Source organism: Sminthopsis crassicaudata, chromosome 2 (assembly GCF_048593235.1).
Source record: "Sminthopsis crassicaudata isolate SCR6 chromosome 2, ASM4859323v1, whole genome shotgun sequence".
Classification (NCBI taxonomy): Eukaryota; Metazoa; Chordata; class Mammalia; order Dasyuromorphia; family Dasyuridae; genus Sminthopsis; species Sminthopsis crassicaudata.
Genome location: NC_133618.1, coordinates 112312535 through 112334747, shown reverse-complemented (window position 1 = coordinate 112334747; position 22213 = coordinate 112312535).

Here is a 22213-nt window from a genome sequence, read left to right as displayed (position 1 = left end):
ACACATATGATTAGAAACCCTGAGAAATACATGTAGGACCACAGGCATCTAGATATATGTTATATAGATACACATGAAATACAAACACAGTCAGACATATAGACATGCAGACTCAAGAGTTTACACATACACTCACATACATTCACATTGGCATTCTGAAAAATGTCAGATTTAAAGAAACTGAATATATGACAGATACATGCTCAGAAAAGCACATAGGAATTCAGATAAACAGATTCATAGTTCTATATATTCATAGACAGTCATATCATACACATACACACACACATATATACTTTTTCTCTAACAGAGAGCATGGATTGGGCAGTGATTATAAAGTACATACAACCTAGCATTGCTGACAGAGTAGTCTTAGACCCGAAAGCCTGTGTGCCCACTCCCTAACCCAGTGGGTGAGTCTGAATCTAGTGAGATGACAAACAGTGCAAAGAATGTTAGATCTGGAGTCAGAGGAGAGGGAGTAAAATTCTGGCTCTCCACTTGCTACCCCTGTGACTTTGACAAAACATTTCCCTGTCTGAGCTTCAGTTTTTTCATCTGTAAAATTGAGGAACTTTGGGGACCCTTTCAAGCTCTATATCTACTTTCTAATGACCTTTTCAGACAACTGGGTATCATTTAGTACCCTGCCCAATAATATACTAAATATACTTTGACTCATTATGTGGCAAAACCAAATCTCCAATAATAAGATCCTAGAATCCAGTTAAGCCTCTGGCATTAAAGCAGTTCTCTGTGCAAACTCAGCTTCTCTGGACGAGACATCTAAGAGCAGACATCGACAGAACACCTGATCAGTTGTGGTACAGAGAAACACCTAAATGAGTGAATCATACCCAGGTGGCCTAAAGAAGCCTATAGACCTGCTGTGAGCAGTAGAAAGTACATTGCTGTGTGGTGATTAGAAAGCATGTGGTTTAACTCAAACAAAAACAAAAAAAAAAAAAAAAGAAAGAAAAGAAAATCTTGCATGAAACTTAGAAGAGGCAGGGGGTGAAGAATGCAAATGACAGGACTTATAAGTAGCAGCCACAATTGCTTAACAAAGAGCTTTTGTGTGCTACTGATAGAGAGGACTGTGTAACAGTTATATCAAACTCAAGTAAGGCTGATTAAGGTTTGATACCTCTGTTATAGTCTGCATCAGTCCCCTCCCTGAACAGCATCCCAGTTAGCAGCCACAGCTATAACATATATATATATATATATATATGTATATATATATATATATATATATATATATATATACATATATATATATATATATATATAAAACATAAACTTGATGACTAGGTCTTTTTTTCTTAGAAATTCAAGGGAATATATCAAATTAATTGGTCCATTTCCAATTAAGTGATTAATCTCTCACCATTCTGAAGTTTTCTGAATTGTGGGTCAAAATCCTGGGCCTTATTGATTTACCAAAAAATATGGCTAAGAAAACATAAAAACCCATTAATCTATATGCCTACTTTCCTACATATATAACATTCTTTTAAGGAGTCATCTATATATGAATGAAAAGCATCTCAAAGGAGAGTATTAGTATGAAACAAGCAAGGCTTTCACAAACATTATTCAACAATGTTATTTAACATTGTTGAATAATGTCTTTACCATCTCACAATTGACTGAAGGGTGTAGAGAATATAAAACTCCATTGTATTTATTGCTTGTTGATTATGAAAAAATATTCAACTTGGTAGAAGAAAAGGATGCTTTATAGGTTCTTTTACAATACAATTTCTTCCTTGGAAGAAATAACTGAAACAGTTCTGTCCAATGACCCTCTTATAATAAACATCAGCTAAGGTATAAAGTAGGGAGATGTGTGCTTGCCAAAAGTTTGTGATGAAGGAGATTCATTATAGTGTTTAGGTTGAAGTGGGATTCCTAGTAGTGAGTGAAATACTCCAGATGCTTCTTTTTATACATTGCATTATATTGCCCGATTGCATTATGCGTCAGGACATGGCAGAATCTTTTGCAAGAGATCTGTAATCACTCAAAATAGTTTTCCCTGTTTATCCACACAAGAAAGATTAAATGGATGAAGAATGTTTGTTGCCCTGATTCCAACATTCATCTGAATGGGCACTCTATAGAGCTTGTCTAATACTATGTATATCTGAGACGCATATAAAAATGGACAATGAATTGGGTCCATTGTTGAATAGGAAGACATACAGAAGGACCTGGCTTGCTTTTAGGAAACAAAAAAACACTATTACTAACTCCAAGCATCCTATAGCATCAAAGATAAAGCATAAAATAGAAAAAAAGATATATTTCTGCCAAAGATATTTATCACAAAAGAGAACAAGCTCAGAGTTTAAGTAAGGAACATTTCCCTGACATTGGGGAGGTCTTCCATATGCTCCCACTTGAAAATGATGCTAATTATATAAAGCTTTGAAATACTGCAGATCTTCTTAAATAAGACCCATAATCAAACTAAAGAATTTGGACTAACTATCCACACAAGAAAAAAAAAAAAAAAAGCACCACCAAATATTTGAAGCAGGCCTGTTCAGATTATGCTATGAAGTTAGATAGACAATCTAAAGTTTATTGATAGGTATGTGTTTCTTGGACATACCTTTAAAATGAATAATGAGCTTGTTTCAGAATTTAATAGGAGGAATAAAATAGGCTGGGTTGCCTTTGGAAAAATATAAAATTCCTTTAATGATCTCTAAGTTTCTCTCTGAAATTGTAGCACACTTAGAATAATCCTTTCATCTATTATTTAGACCATATGACCTTAAACTTGAGCATTGTTTTTGTTTTTGGTTTTTTGGTTTTTCCCCCCCTATATTAGTAGCCTGGGATGGAGGGAAGAATACCTGGAGGGAATAAGTGAAAGCAGTCTAGTAAAATGGCACATTTCCCTACTATTCCTGAAATAAATTTTGCTGAGTAGGAATAGAAAGAACTGATTTGTTCCCATTCATGAAACATCTGGAATAGGACTAGTTTGGGGGTATATTAAAATAAAATGTGGGCATAAATTTAGGCGATACCTTTTATCCTTCAATCCGACTTGTACAAAATCTGGGTGTAGCTATCTGTATATTAAAGAGAAATACTGTGGAGATACAGAAACAAGAAAGAGCAGAAGATAGATATTTCCCATTAGGACAAGGCTAGGTGCTTTGTATTGGCACTCCAGTTCAGAGAAAAGCAGCTAAGCTAAATGAATGCTGGTGTAGCTTTGGACAAAGTTGACTATTATTACTTTGTGAGTTTGCAGAAATGGGGCATGGAAATATTGAATGAGAAAAGAGCCAGTTGAAGGGTGTAGGCGTGGATGAGCAATATGGTAGGAGATTCTGGGCGAATTCCTAATCTGTACTCATGAGTTTTGCTGATTATCCTTCCTATGGGAATGGTGTTTAGAGAGATGTGTTGCATATGTCCCTGACACATATACATTGGTGCTCAGGCTGTCCACTGCCCAAGAATCTGCACCTCTGTCCCTGACTATATAGCTATTATGGAAAAAAAAAAAAAAAAGCATGTTCAGAGTTTTGCATTTTGTTTGATAACATCATCTCTGAGCTCTTCTCTTACCCTAAGAGTGAGCTGTTATCAGCAGCAGTGGATCATGGGAATCAGAAGTTGTAGAACTTCCATTGAGTGATAAATCACACTCTTAGAGGAAACCAATTAAAAAGTGAGTAAAATGAAGAAAATAGGGACAGTAAAGATAATTAAAACATTCATTTGAGTGAAAGGGTTTTTTTTTTTAGCCATTTCCAGTATTTTTTAACACTGCCATTTCTTTTTGAAAGTGTACCTATATATTTTTTTTCATCTCAAAGCAACATTCTTTTAGAGGTATCATTTACATATGGACCTATATAGTAGAAAAAGAGTTTTATTGTGGCTCCACATCCAGATATGTGGCTCAGTCTGATTTAGTTTTGCAAACATGGAGTAGATTCTTTGAACAAATTAATAAGTTATGGTACTCAGATCAATGACATACTGATTCCCAGTGCCAATAATGACTTCAGTTCTATTTAAACCTTTAAAAATAGTTTCCTGTAAATTCTATGCATGATAACAAGTAATTCATTTCACTCAGAAGTGAATGCTGGCTGGAGCTTTCCATTTTACAATCTGGATTTAATAAAATATGTATTTTCAGATAGCAAAAATTTTTGAGGTGAAAATCCCCTTGGAAGTGATGTTGTGGACAGGACTTTTTTTTCCTTTTTATTAAGTTGAAACCACATGCTTTATGATTGCAATAATTCTTCAGAATGTGTGACAAGAAAGGCAGGGGAGGATATTGAATAGCCATACTGTGTGGTTATTTAGGAATTCTTTACATGAGAAAAACAACAACAATAACAACAACACTCTAATAAGGCAACTAGATGGCATGTTGGATAGAGTATTGCTACTGGAATCAGGAAAATATGAGTTCATATCCTGCCTTAGACACTTAATAGCTTTGTGACCTTAGACAAGTCATCTAACTATTTTGAGAATCAAATGAGATAGCACATATAAAAGGTTTTGAAAACTTTAAAATGCTGTGCAAAAAACTATTAAGTGGACTGACCATCCAAATGGCCATGCTAGAAGCACCTTCAGTTTATAGAAAAGGAAAGATTTGAGATATCAATGGCAAAGGTTATTATGCATAATAGATCTATGATTTTTCTTAATGCAAACAATTTTCAAGGTAATAATAATTCCTTACATTAATACAGATCCACCAGTCATCCATAACATATAGTCCTTAAAGAATTGCCAGGAATCTTGAGAGTTCATGGTCACACAGCTAAAATGTTAGAAAGAGGATCTTTTGATCAATATGCCATGCTGCCTCTTAGAAGCTATATATATTATGATTATTAAGTACTCTTTTATGCATGATTCTTCTTTAGGTGCTATATATTAATAATGGTGCTTGCTTCAGTAGTATATATAATATTATATTAATAATGACTTACTGATTTGAAGGAGTTTATAATGCCATCTGCTTAAACAGAGTTCCCAAGTAAGAAATGACATAAAGGAAATTTTCAGAGATAATCAGATCTAATTTACATGCTCAGAACTATATTTGCATACACTTTCAAGAACTGAATCCTCTGTATAGTTTTAGGATTCTTTAGTTCTTCAGAAACATGAGTCAACAGTACAACATTTCACCTCCTGCCTCTTGCACAGAATGTCCTCCATGCCAGAAATGTTCTCTCTCCTTTCTTACCTCTCTGCTGTATAGAATCTCAGGCTTCTTTTAAAGAATCACTTACTTGAGAGCAGTCTCTTACAAGAAATATTGCTTGATCTCCCTATGAACCAATTGTTACTCTTTACTCACACTCCACCAAAATTATTTTTCATTTAATCTCTATATATGTAATTTCTCAATACCTAGTAGAATGTAAGTTCCTTGAGGATAGGGGTTGTTTAGCTTTTGTCTTTGTAGTCCCAAAGTTTAGTGCAGTATCCCTCACATATATTCATCTTGAATTGAAGTACAATTTTGACCATCACCTCAGTTCTCAAAAACTTTCAATGTCTCCTTATTGCTTCATAAAATAAAATAGAAACTTTTCAATATAGAACTTAATATCCCTCCAATCTAATGCCAATCTACCTTTTGAATCTATTTTTCTACCACTATGATACAATAAAAATGGATGTTTATGATGCAAAATGAAAATAGATTTCATGCTTTCTTGCTGCTTCACCTCCATTTCCAATGACCCCTTAATCAAAAATGTCCTCCTCTTTCATTTTGCTATCAAAGCCTACCCATTCTTCAAAACCCAACTCAAATGCTGCTTCTTCTATGAAGTTTTCTCTAATTACTCAAGCTGGATGTGGTTTTTCACTATTTTGTGTCTGTAAGACTTCATTTGTGGCATTCTTGGGGTTCTTCATATATATATATATTGTCTTGAAGTTACTTGTATAAATATTATCTTACTCACCAGACTTTAAGTGGTTAAAGTGTAACTATCTTCATTGTAACTGTTTCTGCTATACACTGGATATTCAATCAATATTTTCTGAATAAGTAACAATCTAACTTGCTAATTTTCTGCATGGCATTCAATAACAGAGAGGCAGTGATGGATGGAGAGCTAGCTTCAGACTTAGGAAAACCTCAGTTCAGGTTTCATCTCTTGACATACATTGGTTGTATGATCAGGGGCAAATCATCATGCTTCTTAGAGTCTTAGAGGAGTTATTGTACAGTGGTAGAGGATCCTCACTAGCATCCTTCTACAATGATGAAATAAAAAATCTGGTTAAAAAACAACCCCGAAGCCAATAAGCTGCCCCGCTCCCATGTCCAGCTTCTGTTCCTCTCACTCTTCTCTTTTCCACTGTTATTTCCCAAGATATAATTGCCAATCTGCTTCTGTTTCTATTTTGTCATTTCTAAAAATATTGGCCTGGTAGCTAATGAGTCTCTAATCACCCTGAGTTTGTGTTTCTGCTACCCTACTGGTAGCTGTCAGAATCATATTAATCATCATATCAACTTGACAGAAGAAATGTTGACTGTCCTCATAGAGAACTTGAGAAGTTCATTCAGAAATCACTACCATCTAATAACAACTCCCCTGATTTTCTTTTCATTGTGGTAGTCTATTCAAAACTGACAGTCCTAGAGTTCAGACTGCACCCTTCCAAGCTTTTCATCTCTTCATTCCTTTGAAAAGATTCATCTGTGAGAATTCAAAGGAAATTGATGATTATCTACAAAAATATAAAGTACTCAAACTGACAAAAAAAAAAAGAAATAGAGATCTTAAACAACACAACTTCAGAAAATGAGATGAAGCAAAGATATAATGCCAAAGAAGAAATGCCTAGTCCAGATAGATTTAGAAGTGAGTGCTATCAAACATTTTAAGAGCAATTAATACCTATGTTATAGAAGCTATCCTCAAAAATAGAGATATAAGTCATTCTACCAAACTACTTTTATGAAAAAAAAATGTAATCCTCCTTGGCAAAGAATGGAGAGAGAAAACAAGGAAAGAAAATTATAAAGTATTCTCAATCCCCCCCCCCCCCACCTGAGGCTGGGGTTAAGTGACTTGCCCAGGGTCACACAGCTAGGAAGTGTTAAGTGTCTGAGATCAGATTTGAACTCTTGTCTTCCTGAATTCAAGGCTGGTGCTCTATCCACTGAGCCACCTAGCTGCCCCCCATTTATTCTTAATTTTTAAAGAAGACTGCAATTTTCTCCATTCCTTGACCCAGTGTAACCTAATTGAAATATTATTTGTTCTGTTTTTATCAACCTGCATCAGTTTCTTAAAGATAAATATGATCTTCTCAGTCTACCACATACTTCTTTTCTCCACATGTATATTTCCCCAAAGCCTACAAATTTGAGAATTTTGCTAATGTATGTTATTGATGTTCTAAGCTCTACCAAACTCTCCCATCATTTTCCTAAATAATTTCAAGTTTTGTTGCAAAAAAAACCCTTTCCATATTGCTCTTTTCTCTTTTCCTCCTTTAATTTTTACATTTATTTTCCCCAATTAACAAAAATCTGTTTTCTTTACTCCCATTGGAAAGAAAAAAAAAAAAAACAGAAACAATAGCTATGTAACAGATATGCATAATGAAACAACACATTTTTTTTTAATTTTTTATTATATATATATTTTTTATAATATTATCCCTTGTATTCATTTTTCCAAATTATCCTCCCTCCCTCTATTCCCTCCCCCCGATGACAGGCAATCCCATACATTTTACATGTGTTACAATATAGTCTAGGTACAATACATGTGTGTGAATATCATTTTCTTGTTGCACAATAAACATTAGAATCTGAAGGTGAAACAACACATTTTTGAAATGGTAGGTTCAAAAAGTTCATGATGCTGTTGTGTGGGTATTACTCTTAATTTAATTTCTCCATTGGATTCATAATTTTGAATTTGAAAATTTCAAAATCAGAAAAACAAAATTAAAATGCCATTTAGTCAATTAATCAACATTTATGGTGCACCCATGAATACAAATAAAACTTCAAGGAAGCTAAATAATATACAATGAAGTTATTACAAATAATTCTTCAATGAGTGTCAAGGAATGGAAAAGATCAAATGAGTCTTCTTTTTAAAAAAAAATTAAGAATGGTTTGTAGTACTCTTTCTCTGCTTTATCTTTTGTTTGACTATGAGTTTTTTTATTTTCACTGCTATGTGAAATGCACTATTTGAAGTTCTGTGAGGGTTATAAAAAAGTATAAAAAATAATGACTGGATCACAGTGTAACTAATAATACAAAATCATTTATGTGAAGAGACAATTAAGTAGGAGGAAGAATAAGTATAAATGTGAATTCAAAGGAAACAAATAGTTCTTAGACTAGGACATTCTGGAAAGATTTGCTTCATGGAAAGGAGGAATAATTCCAGTCCTTGGAGAGAAGTACTTGAAGAGTAGTCTCAGGGATTAGAAATGAAGCATCAGTGTAGACATAGTATAAGTGCATTGATATATTTGGAGACTGGGGCTCCTCCCTCTTCTTAGGCTTCCTCTGTTGACTTTAAGCTTAAAATCTGTCACCAAATCAAATCAAATCTAGTGCAGCAAATCTTAGACTCAATTGGGCTGATAAGTCACATAGATTGTCATTTTTTAGTGTGCCATAAAGGGATCTTGATTAGGTTTTCAGTGAAAGATTTTATCTTTCAATAATTTTAAGCTTTAATTTACTCACTATCTCCAACTGTATAAATCTGAAAAATAAATCAAATGAGACAATTAGATTAAGAAAATGAACATTCATACAACAGACATTAGTGGTTTTTATGGGCTCCCTATTGCTGGGAAATATTACTCTCTTTAAAAGAACTACTGGGAAACCTTTCCTGAAAGAAGACAAAGGAAAAAAAAAAACTCTTAAAAAATGAATCGGTATTGTGTTATCCCATATTTTAGACTGGAAAGTATATTTTGAAATTAATACTTATATTTAAATTATTTCTTTTTAGATTAGTATTTACTAATTACTGTTTACTAATTTAAAAAAAAATTCAAATAGACAAATTATACAGCTTCCCATGTGGCTCCATTTAAAAAAGCTCAAAAATATGCCTAGCACCAAATCTTCTCAAAGAAAAATATTTGTTATGATGAAAACTTCCATTTAAGTTGACCCTTTAGGTTATGACATTTTCTCTATTCTTGATTACTTGAAAGATATAACATACTAAGCTCTTATCAGTGTTAATTTGTTAATTTATTTCTTTATCTGAAAAGGGGGCATAAAAGGAGTAAATTTTCTGGGAAGGAGAAGGAACTAGAAGGAAAAGGGAAAAGAATGAGCATTTATGTAATTCCTGGTATGTACGGTGCATTATGCTAAGTTCTTTACAAATATTTTCTCACTTAATTCTTATAATAAATGCCTTGAAGTAGTGCTATCCCCACTTAAGAAAAATGAGGTGGACAAAGGTTAATGATTTGCCTTAAGATTATGTAGTTTATAAGTATCTCACACTAAATTTGGAACTGATTTCAAATTATTGATTCCAGGCTCAGTCCTCTATCTACTGCATATAGGCGCAGAGATTTGGGGAGATTCCAAGAATTTAGAAAACAATGCATCTACTTCGATACAATAGAGTCCTTTGTAATCCTGTGTATTTTATATTATGCATTTTAAAACATGATTCCAGAAAGAGTTCAAAGACTGTCAAAAGAGTCCATAAAACCCAAAAGATTAAGAGCCCTTGGATTGATGATGGTAGCACTGTCTAGGGAATGTAGTCCTAGTTAGAATTCTGTAGGAGAACATGAGGATATAAGAGAATTAACTTAGTAGTTGATGATGTGTGTGCAGGGACATTAGCTTGGGAAGAAAGAGATACTGCAAGGAGTTTTGATTTCACAATTTTGCTGAAGGCTGACTATACTGCATTTCTATATGTGTGAAAAAAGAATGTGAAATTCTCAGTTTTATGTTCTTGTTGTTGTTTAGACATTTCAATTATATCTGATTCTTCATGACCCTATTTGGGACTTTCTTGACAAAGATATTAGAGAGTTTATCATTTTCTTTTAAAGAGGAAAAAAAAAGGAGGAAAATTCATACTACTTTTGGGACCATGAGGACTCCTTAAGAGATTTCAATATTATTGTGAAGGGGATATTCAGATTGCAGAATACTGCAATACTGCAGAATACTGCAATACTGCAGATACTGCAATACTGCAGATACTGCAGTTTCTTGTTCCAAATGATTTCTATTTACAAGAGGAAAACTTGCAGATCCCCAGAAGATTGGAAAATGAGGAGAACAAAGAAATAAGAAGAATAGTAAGGTCATGAGAAGGGAGAATATGAGTTGTGAGTGTTGGGTAGAAGTAAAGACTAGTAATCCATGAGAGTTGTTTAATGGTTCTTAGACTTGTTCCTTCTAACAAAGCAATAAGGACAAAAGAAGGAATAATATTGAACTCTTCTCTTCTGTATTCTCATTGTTAATAATAGAAAACTTAAAAATGATACATCTTTTTTCTACTGAGACAACTGATAGAATTGGAGAAAAAACTCCTCTCTTATGTTGCTGTCCAAGGAACTTCATTTACTAATTTAAATCCCTTCACATACTTAATCTTACCTTTCCAGACTTATGTCATATTGAAGTCCTCACATTTATGTATCTTATGTTCTGTCCAAAATAACCTCCTTGCTATTTCCTGTAGATGAACAAAATTCCATTTCCAACTTGTGTATTTGTATGTTATCCTTCATGCCTGGAATGGTCTCTTTCTTAATCTTTTTCTTTTCTTTTTAATTTATAAAATAAAATAATAATTTTCATAACATAGTCAAATTTTTAAAAAATGATTGCACATGAAACTGCAAATCTATTATGTATAACTTGTTATTCCTTTTACATTTACATTTAACAAATGAAGTTATCATGTAACTTTTTTCTCTTTTTTCTCCCCTCCCCCACCCCAAAATGGCTACCACTAGACACAAATATGTATATATGTACATGTATATGTATATATGTAAAAATAATTCTATATAAAATTATAGTTGTCATTTGTTTGTCTGGTTGCAAGTTGTATTTTCCTTAACAGGTCTTTTATAGCTAATTCAGGTATTTACGTATTTATAATAGTCAAAATGACTTAATGACTAAAAGTTGTTCTTAAAATAATATTGCTGTTACTGTATACAGTGATCTCTTGGTTCTACTCATTTTGCCCACCATCTATTTTATGCACAACATCATTTTAGAGACAGAAATTTTCTGATTTACTGCTCCATTTTCCCAGAATCCAATTCTCTTTCCCTTTATCTTGACCTCTTGAAATTTCCTAGCTCTCTCTGAGACTCAGCTCAGGTTATATTTTCTACATCACACTTTTTCTGATACCCTTTCCCCTATATTTACTGCCTCCTTTCCCCAAGTTGTAATGTATTTACTTTGTATTTATTTTGCATTGACTTCTCTGGATATAGAGTGTATACCTCCAGTAAAAAGAATTCTCTTTTTTTAATTATCTTTATTACTGTGATCCTGAGTACATCATGGCCTGCATGTAGCTGCATACCTAATTATTACTTACTTGCTGAATGAATGAATAAATGCAGTGATTCCTTTATCCAAAAACCTCTTTGTTTACATGAATTGCAGCAAAACAGCTATTTTTAGCAAATAGCTTCTTACTAGTGACAATTTAACAATTGTCATTAACAAAAATAATATCATTTTTGAGTCAATGTTCATATATAAACAGATTTTGGCCTTCTTTAATCTACACATCTATTTCAGTAATCTAGTTAAGAAATAAATACTATATACAAATCATTTTAAAGATTTAAAATGGAGAAAAAAATTTAAGTCTCCTTTCCTCTTTCATAGCTTCTCCATCCTAAACTAATTCTTCACTCATGGAAAACATTCAAATGTGAGACTTTCTTTGATTTAGTAGAGAAGTCCTACAAGTAGTTAAGTATAAGGTATTAATTTTAAAATGTCGCAAAAAATGTGGCACCTTTAATAATCAAATCTATAGCCAAGAGTGTGAAAAAAAATCAAATCTACCTTTGGAATTTCTGATTTGGAGACATGCTTGGTCAGCTATCAGTCAAGCCTCATTTCATCCTGGTCATGCATCAGCCTTGCATAGCCATAGGGAAAAGCAGGGCTAACCTTAGAAAAACTGTGAAATAGAAAGTTTGTCTTTGATGCCCTTCCTCTTCTTTTCCAGGATCCTTCCCCTCATTTCAGCATGCCATTTTACAAGTGCTTAGTAGTCTCATGCTGGCAGGGATCTTTCCCATCAGATCTGATCAGCTAATTCATAATAGCCACTTCCAGGGAATGTTCATATTTTAAAAGACATCCTAAAGGGAAAAGATAGTGCTTAATCCAGAAAAAAAATTTTTTTTAAATTGGGGAACTTTCTCAGGGTCTTACAAATTATGCCATGCAGTTGGACTTATGGCCACTAACAATAATGTGATCTATGATGTGGGATTTAGCACCAAATAATGTGGTTTGAGGACCAAAGCAATGTATGTGGGTCATAGACACTAGATGATGGCAGGTACTGGAAGTTGGGGTCCAATCATGTGAAGAATTCACAATGGCCATTCTCCTTAGCAAAAGGTAGATTTATTTAAGGGAATAGGTTACAGACAAAATGAGGGGATACAATAGAGAGAGCGATCATAGAAAGAGGTTTTTCTGAAAGGGACATAGCACCCCAAAAGAGTTAGCTAGCTCTATGGAGGAATACTGGGGTTGGCATAGTGTAGTTAGAAGAGGTACCGTGTAACTTGGGGAAAGGGAAGGGGAAGGGGAAAGACACCACCAGGCAGAGTGCCTGCCATGGTGAACTGACCCAAAGGAAGGCAGCAGCCAGGGATGGTCCATAAGTACATTTTACTTCAGGGGCATGACTAGGATTTCTGACAGAGCATGGAAAGGTGAGACTGCTTGAGATCTCTACAGAGAGTGGGTCTCCGGAGTTTGACATAATTTGGATTTCAGAGTCCCCAATGGTGGAACCATGGAACTAAACTAATTTCTATCAGAGTCTTCTCCCTGCCTGCCTCAGGGATCAATTCCTCTGCTAATTATACCTAACATTGAAGATCTTATCAACAATAACATTTTTGTGGTGTCTCTATAACAAAAAATAAAAATTGATGGGGGAAAGTGCAACTATTGGGCTAACTCATTATTTTAACAAATTTTATGTTTATTGTATATAAAGTGAGTTCCTGCAGCAGGTTTAGGAACCAGGTTAACACTGCTCCTAAGCAAGGCTTTCCAAGTGATAGAGACTGTTTTTAAAAGCAATGTTAAAAATGTATCATCTCTAACTTCAGTTCTGCTTGTAGAATTGAACTCTTCACATTCAACACCACAGAAATGGCCTTGTCCAATCTCCAAATCTAGAGCCAGAGCAGGGAAAAGACTTCACAGGGAAGAAGTCTGACAACACTGCTGAGTTTTACCTTCATTGTTCTCGAGTTTCTTGAATGTCCTTTGTTAGGTTACTATCATGGGAGAGATTTTACTTGGTAAATCTTGAGGCAGGGAACCTTTTTTACTTGAGCATAGCATGGATAAAGAATTACCCTTGGATACTTAGAGCACAAAAAGGTGAAGCCCATTTGCAAAACATAGAAAACAGGAAGACCATTCCCAGGTTTCCTGTTCCATGTTCAATTCCAACCTCCTTTTAAAAAATATCCATAATATTAACTTAACACTCCCTATCCTACTTCTAACTGTGAAGCATTTTAGTGGGGCCACTGGAACATATTTCCTCTCTGGGGCATGCCTGGGTGCAAATGAGGAAACTGAGAAGAGTAGTGACTTCTTTGAGGTCCTGCAGCTGCTATCAAGACAGAAACCCAAGCTTCAGAATCCCAGTCTTATGCTTGTACTTCCTACTTATAATTCTGCCTAAAGCAGGCCCTGGTGCTATTTATGTCAATTGCTGGTCATGGAATTTGTCATGAGGAATAAATAGATAAAATGAGAACAAGTGGACATTTGACTGAATACTTTCTAAATGCCCCAATTTCTTTTGTTGTGGGAATGGATTTTTTTTTTCCTTTTTAATGTCTTGGCACACAATCTACTTGTTTGGAATTTCCTCCTACCCCTATCCCTCGAATAAATCATGAGTGGAATATTCTTTCTGACTTATTCTTTAGTTAAGAAAAACAAAATGAGCATTGTGAGCCCTCTTTTGTTTAAAGTCTGAGCCTAATGGTGTTGTTTATCCCTTCCTCTGGACTTGTAGATGTGGGGCTTTTCTGAAGGTCAGGAACTGCTTTGGTGTTCAAGCCATCACTGATTAAAAGCACCAAAGATCCCAACTTCATCATGAAAAGAGAATTACTCTCAGCACTTCATACTTGGAAATAGTTAACATGAAATCTTCTTAACACATAAGAACAAGTGCCTCAAATTACATTTTTTAACTTTAGAGAAAAAAAGAGAGAAACAAGCACATTCTTTTTATGTCTTGTGCAAATGAAGATTGTAAGACATGGAATTCAGTCAAAGGTTTTTGGAGACGTGACTTGAATGATTTCCCTCTGAAGCTTTGTAATTGGGAATAATAATATATTCATTTTTGTCTCCAATTTGGAAATCATATTTTGGGTGCTTTCAATAGACTGTGGGAGCAGTGTTCCAAGGAGTGAGACAACTTTTATCAACCTCCAGTAACACAGTGACTCAGGAATAATTGATGCCCCATTAAAATATAGCTTTCTTCCCACAACAGACTTTTGTTTAAAGTACAATTTCATTAGCCCACTTAGTATTCTTTGTAATAGTGTTATTCACTATGAAGTAATTTAATGCCAAAGTCAATTTCCCATAATGTAAATTGTCTTAGCAATTTGATTGCAGTTGAGTGACATTTAGACAGTAAGACTGTTGTTGAGTACATTTCCTCATCCTCTATGCTGATTCATGTTTGATTTGCAGCAAATCTGGCATGTCTCACAGACTAAAAGTTACTATGAAAAAACATGTTCTTTTTTTGGCCTTTAACACCTGGGAATGAGTTTTGATGTTTGCTGTCGATATATCACTTCCACATAAACCATATCTGCCTGCAGTTGAATCTAACTAAACTAACTAGAGGCAGTTTCTAATTTAAAGATATTTAGAAACAAATAATTGCTACCTGTTGTATACTAACTCTCCTTTGCCACTAGAACCCCTGCTACTATCACCATTGCCACCAGTATGAACACAGAGCTTTCAAAAAAATTACTTTCTTTACAACAGAGGAAGAAAAAAACTGTGAAAAGCAGATTGAAGAAGCTGACCCCAGGAAACAGAATTCTGGTAGTGATAATATGTCCTGATCCATAATTTTTTCTCTACATTGCTTGATAAATTTCACTTAAGCTTTTTTCATCTTCAATATGTCAATGTATTGCAGATATTATCAATGTCTTCCATAAGAGGCACTGCCTCCATAAGAGCAGATTGCACTCCTCAATGATTTCTCATCCTAATTTCTGTCCATGCCTTCTATAAATTCTCCAAAGAAGATTCAGATATGTAATGATCAACCTTAATCTTTCTCCTGAACTCTGGTCTCATGTCTCTAATAGTCTATGACAAATGTCAAAGTATATGTCCTTAAAGTATAACAAACTCAACATATCCAAGGTAGACTCGTCTTTCATTCAAAATCCATCTCTCTTCTCTCTATTTTTGTAGGAGGTACTACTTTCCAGTCACTTAGGTTTATATCTTTCATATTATTTTAGATTCCTCACTCCTCTTGTCTCACAAGTCTTCAAATCTTGTCACTTCTAACATCAACATTTCTTGCATCTGGGACCTTCTTTCTACTCATATGGCCACTATCCTAGGTCAGGTTTTCATCACATCTAGCTTGGACTATTACAATTGTCTCCTAATTGCCTCAGATCTCTCCTTTTTCCAATTCATCTTCCTCACAGCTGATAAAGTGATTTTACTTTACTACTTGTCATTTTCATGCTCAATAAACTCCAATGGCTCACTATTATTTTTAGAACTAAGTATAAACTTTGGCTTTTAAATCCCTCAGAAAACCTCTTCCTTTATTAATGAAAAAAAATCAAATGAAGGTGGCCTAGCTGTACCAGATCTAAAATTATATTTTAAAGCAGCAGTTACCAAAACCATTTGGTATTGGCTAAGAAATAGACTAGTTGATCAGTGGAATAGGTTAGGTCCAAAAGACAAAATAATCAATAACTTTAATAATCTAGTCTTTGGCAAACCCAAGGACCCCAACTTTTGGGATAAGAACTCAATGTTTGACAAAAATTGCTGGGAAAATTAGAAATTAATATGGCAGAAACTAGCCATTGATCCACACTTAACACCATACACCAAGGTCAGGTCAAAATGGGTTCATGACCTAGACATAAAGAATGAGATTATAAATAAATTAGAGGAACAGAGGATAGTTTACCTCTCAGACCTGTGGAAGAGGAACAAATTTATGTCCAAAGAAGAACTGGAGTTCATTATTGATCACAAAGTAGAAAACTTTGATTATATCAAATTGAAAAGTTTTTGTACAAACAAAATTAATGCAGATAAGATTAGAAGGGAAACAATAAACTGGGAAAATATTTTTACAGTTCAAAGATTCTGATAAAGGCCTCATTTCCAAAATATATAGAGAATTGACTCTAATTTATAAGAAATCAATTCTCCAATTGATAAATGGTCAAGGGAACAGACAATTCTCAGATGAAGAAATTGAAACTATTTCTAGCCATATGAAAAGATGCTCCAAGTCATTATTAATCAGAGAAATGCAAATTAAGACCACTCTGAGATACCACTACACACCTATCAGATTGGCTAGAATGACAGGGAAAGATAATGCAGAATGTTGGAGGGGATGTGGGAAAACAGGGACACTGATACATTGTTGGTGGAATTGTGAATACATTCAGCCATTCTGGAGAGCAATTTGGAACTATGCTCAAAAAGTTATCAAACTGTGCATACCCTTTGACCCAGCAGTGTTACTACTGGGCTTATATCCCAAAGAGATCTTAAAGAAGGGAAAGGGACCTGTATGTGCAAGAATGTTTGTGGCAACCCTCTTTGTAGTGGCCAGAAACTGGAACTAAGTAGATGTCCATCAACTGGAACTAAGTAGATGCCCATCAACTGGAGAATGGCAGAATAAATTGTGTTATATGAATATTATGGAATATTATTATTCTGTAACAAATGACCAACAGGATGATTTCAGAAAGGCCTGGAGAGATTTACATGAACTAAGTGAAATGAGTAGGACCAGGAGATCATTATACACTTCAACAACAATACTATATGATGATCAATTCTGATGGATGTGGCCATTTTCAACAATGAGATGAACCAAATCAGTTCCAATAGAGCAATAATGAACTGAACCAGCTACACCCAGCAAAAGAATTGTAGGAGATGATTATGAACTACTACATAGAATTCCCAATCCCTCTAATTTTGTCCGCCTGCATTTTGGATTTCCTTCACAGGCTAATTGTACACTATTTCAATAGTCCTATTTTTTTTTTTTTGTACAGCAAAACAATTGTTTGGGCATGTATACATATATTGTATTTAATTTATACTTTAACATATTTAACATGTATTGGTCAACCTGCCATCTTAGGGGGGAAGAAGGGGAAAAATTAGAACAAAAGGTTTGGCAATTGTCAATGTTGTAAAATTACCCATGCATATATTTGGTAAATAAAAACTATTATTAAAAAAAAAAAAAGAAAAAGAAAACCTTTTCCTTTACCTTACTCCTTAACCTTGTAATACATCATTCCCTCCCAGACAAGCCTTCTTTCCTCACACATGATATTCTATCTTTGCATTAGTTAGCTCTTTATGACTGCAATATATTCCATCCTTATCTTTTCCACTAAGAATTCTTTGTTTTCTTTGAAATTCAGCACAAATATCATGTTCTACATGACATCTTTCCAAAAGCCTTGTCTGCTGGTGCCCATCTTCCTTATGTTTATTTTGAATGCATTTTGACTATGAGTTTAAGTATAGACAGTTTGTAGTGCTGTGGAGTGAGTGCTGGGCCTAGAGTAAGGAAGGCCTGAGTTCAAATTTGGTCTCAGACACTCATTAGATATGTGACCTCCTTCCCCCTCCCCTGATTAAGTCATTTAACCTCTGTTTGCCTCAGTTTCCAGTGAAACAATAGCACAGTGCCTGATATATAGCAAAAACTATATAAATATTAGTTATTGTTATTATTATATTGACTTTTCCAATATAATGTAACTTTCTTGAGAGTAGGGATTGTTTAATTTTGTGCATGGTAAGCACTTACTGCAAGCTTGTTGGTTGCTTGATTAGAGATACCTAAAATACCATAGTATAAGAATGTTTCTATTCTTTAGGTAAACTAGTAGTGTCACAAATTATTTACATGGAAAATAATTTCATCCATTTGCAATGACATAAGGAATATCAGAATGATTGAATAGTTCTCAACCAAGTATGGATCATTTTGCAATATTAAACCGCAACATTATTTTATCTTTAAAAGTAATGGATGCCTGATGTCAAAATAAAGTATATATATATTCCAGTAAGAAATCATCCTTATCTAGGCCTAAAAGACAATTTCCCAACTCAGATACAGATAGAATGAATCAAATAGAAAACATGATTACTATAAAATAGGTGGGAATAATAAGAACTCAGTTTATTCAATTCTTTGGGGTTCCCTTATACTATTAAGAAGTATCTTTGGGGGTCTTCATGGAAGCATTAGACTTTCCTCTGAATTGTAGCAACCCCTACAATGGGCAGAGCTGATTAGAGTATTTAGTGAGCATTCTCATACCAAGTCACATTTCTAGAAAGCCGGGACTCTATGATTCTAGAAGACAAGAATTCTTAGAAACAAACAAACAAAAAAAAAACAAAAACAAAAACAAAAACAAAACAAAAATAAAAAAAGCCACATCAATGTCCTCACACATTCTTCATCTTCAAGAGGCTTTGTAACTCATATTCTGAGATACATAGTCATTATGGAAAAATGTAATCAGGGAGAGGTTGAATCTCAAAGATTTCATTAAAAGTCAGTGAAGAATAAAATAAATACACCATTAATCTCAGGTACTACTTGTACTTGATCTTCACATTTGTTACCATAAGACTCTTAAATAAGAGAAGAAACTCTTCTATCTTAAATAAGATACTCGAAAGTGAAAAGTTTCCTTAAGTAGGGAGTTCCCCATACCAATAGTCACAGGCCCAGTCCCTGTCTCTACCCTTTACATAACACTTTAATTTCAACAGATCTTTGAGACAAGTAGTATGAGTATTGACAACCTCATGCTACAGATTAAAAACCTGAGAAGACAAGTATTAATCCAGAGTTGCTGAACTAATAAATGTCTGAGATAAGATTAAAACTCATGTGTTCTGATCCTACATCCAACATTCTGGCTACTCCATGGCTGTTTCATGACAAACTTCTATCTGGATTTATGTTTCTGTAACTGGCAAAACTAGTCAGCTCTTTCCTGTCTCCCAGAGCCAAACTGCTACATGTGTCTCTCAGAGTTTCAAGGGTTAGCTTAAGCGTTGGGCTGCCTCTATTACTCTTGGCTTAACTCCAGTTGTGTTCTTCTAATTATAAGGGACAATGACTAACTCTAGCTCCATTTAACCGTTTAAGATCTTACAGATTTTATAAAGTAATATTTACTTCAAAGATAAAGAGAGAAGAAACATTCCTCTTCCAAACACCCTTGTAATGTAAGAAAGTAAGCATAAAAATTAGCTCAGCTTAGAAAGAATACAGAATACACACACACACACACACACACACACACACACATATATTTCCTCCAATAGAAAAATAGGGAAAGAGGAGAACGTGGTAGGGGGGATTAAAGTGAAGGTAGATTCAGGCAAGAATTAGTCCTAAACAAAATATAATCTAAATTTCTATAAAAAATATTTGTAGCTCTTTTTGAGGTGACAAAGAATGGAAATCTGAAAGATTGCTCATAAATTGGGGAATGGACAAACGTGGTACATAAATGTGATGAAATACTATTGTGCTATACTCTTTTCAGTATAGTGACCAATCATGAGTCCAGAGCACTGATAATGAAACTTACTACCTACTTCCTGATAGAGAAGCACTAAGACTCAGAATTCAGAAAGAGACAAACAAATGAGACCAAAAAATTGAATGTGACTAATGTGGAAATTTCTTCTAATTGACTATACATTTTTGTACTGGTTTTTGCTTTTCTTTTGTTTTCAGTTGGAAGGAGACAGGATTGGAATGAGGAAGTAGATTTTGGCTGATCAAAACAATTAAAATGCATCTAAAGATTTTTTTAAAACTTAGTTCACTCACTAATTACATAGCACCAGTAAGTACTGGTCCAAAGGCAACATTTTTGTCCTTTAAATCTTTGTCTCATTCACCATTGGGTTGAAATCCTGAAGGTCATTTCTAAAGTGTGCTGCTTGCTCCTTAGGGTAACAGTGCCATTCTGACTATAATAAATGTTCTGGGTTCTGATTCTCAGATTCCTCTCACAACCCTGAGAAACTTCCTAGATTTGGAGTTACCACTCTTTCACTTAGAATGGAAAACAAATGAAAAAGCCAAGGACCAAAGCCTGTTTCCTAGGGCCACACAGCCTCAGGAGATAGGCCTTGAAATCTTTCCCTTACAATATGACCTCTCTTTGGATGCCATGGAATCATGAAATGAAAGCAAATAAGATGGCTGAAGCTGACTCAGGATGTTTTGAAGATATCTACAATTCGGACTACACTATTGAAAAAGACTCCTCTAAATCATAGGAGTAGTCAGCTACTGGAGAAGGAAATGGCAAACCATTCCAATATCTTTGCCAAGAAAACCCCACAGATAAGAGCCAGAAACAACCCAACAACTGAACAACAACAAAAACAACTTCAAACAGTAAAGAAATGTTTGCACATATTCCACTATCTCTCTAAAGCATTTTCCTTACACATCATTACAGATCTCCTGAAAAAAAAATCTCCCTTACCTCTTAATATGAAGAGATACCATCTCAGGAGCTCTGTGTATGTACCCCATTACCTAGGCAATAAAGATTATCTCCTGACTAAAACCTCGCTTTATAGTAATAGAAAGTCTTGTAATGTGTGATTTTATAGGGCAATTTAGAGAGATTCTGAATTTCAGATTCTTGGATCATAAGTAATTATGCAAAATTTTGGTTAAATTATTTTTGCCCATTGTTAAGGTAGTCAATCATTCTGGTATATTTTATGTGCTACAAATAGCTGCCTGACAACTTATTTGCTAAAAGGAACAAAATATCTTTTTTCTTATTAAAGCTTTTTATTTTCAAAACATACGCATGGGTAATTTTTCAACATTAATCCCTGCAAAACCTTGTGTTTCAATTTTCCTCCTTCCCTCCACCCCCTCCCCTAGATGACAAGTTATCCAATATATGTTAAACATGGTAAAAGTATATGTTAAATCCAGTGTATGCATACATATTTATACAATTATCTTGCTGCACAAGAAAAATCAAATCAAAAAGGGAAAAAATGAGAAAGAAAATAAGATGCAAACAAACAACAGCAAAAAGAATGAAAATGCTATTTTGTGATCTATATTCAGTTCCCACAGTCCTCTCTCTGGGTATAGATGGTTCTCTTCCTCACAAGATCATTAGAACTGGTCTGAATCTTTTCATTGTTGAAAAGAGCCACATCCATCAGAATTGACCATCGAATAATCTTGTTACTGCTGTGTATAATGATCTCCTGGTCCTGTTTATTTCACTTAGCATCAATTCATCCCACTGATCTTTTCTCATAGAACAATAATATTCCATAACATTCATATACCATAATTTATTCAGCCATTCTCCAATTGATGGACATCCACTCAGTTTCCAGTTTCTGGCCACTACAAAAAGAGCTGCCACAAACATTTTTTGCACATATGGGTCCTTTTCCCTCATTTAAGATCTCTTTGGGATACAATCCCAGTGGAAATACTGCTGGATCAAAGAGTAGGCACATTTTGATAGCCCTTTGGGCATAGTTCGAAATTGTTCTTCAGAATGGTTGGATCCCTTCACAATTCCATCAACAATGTATCAGTGTCCCAGTTTTCCCACA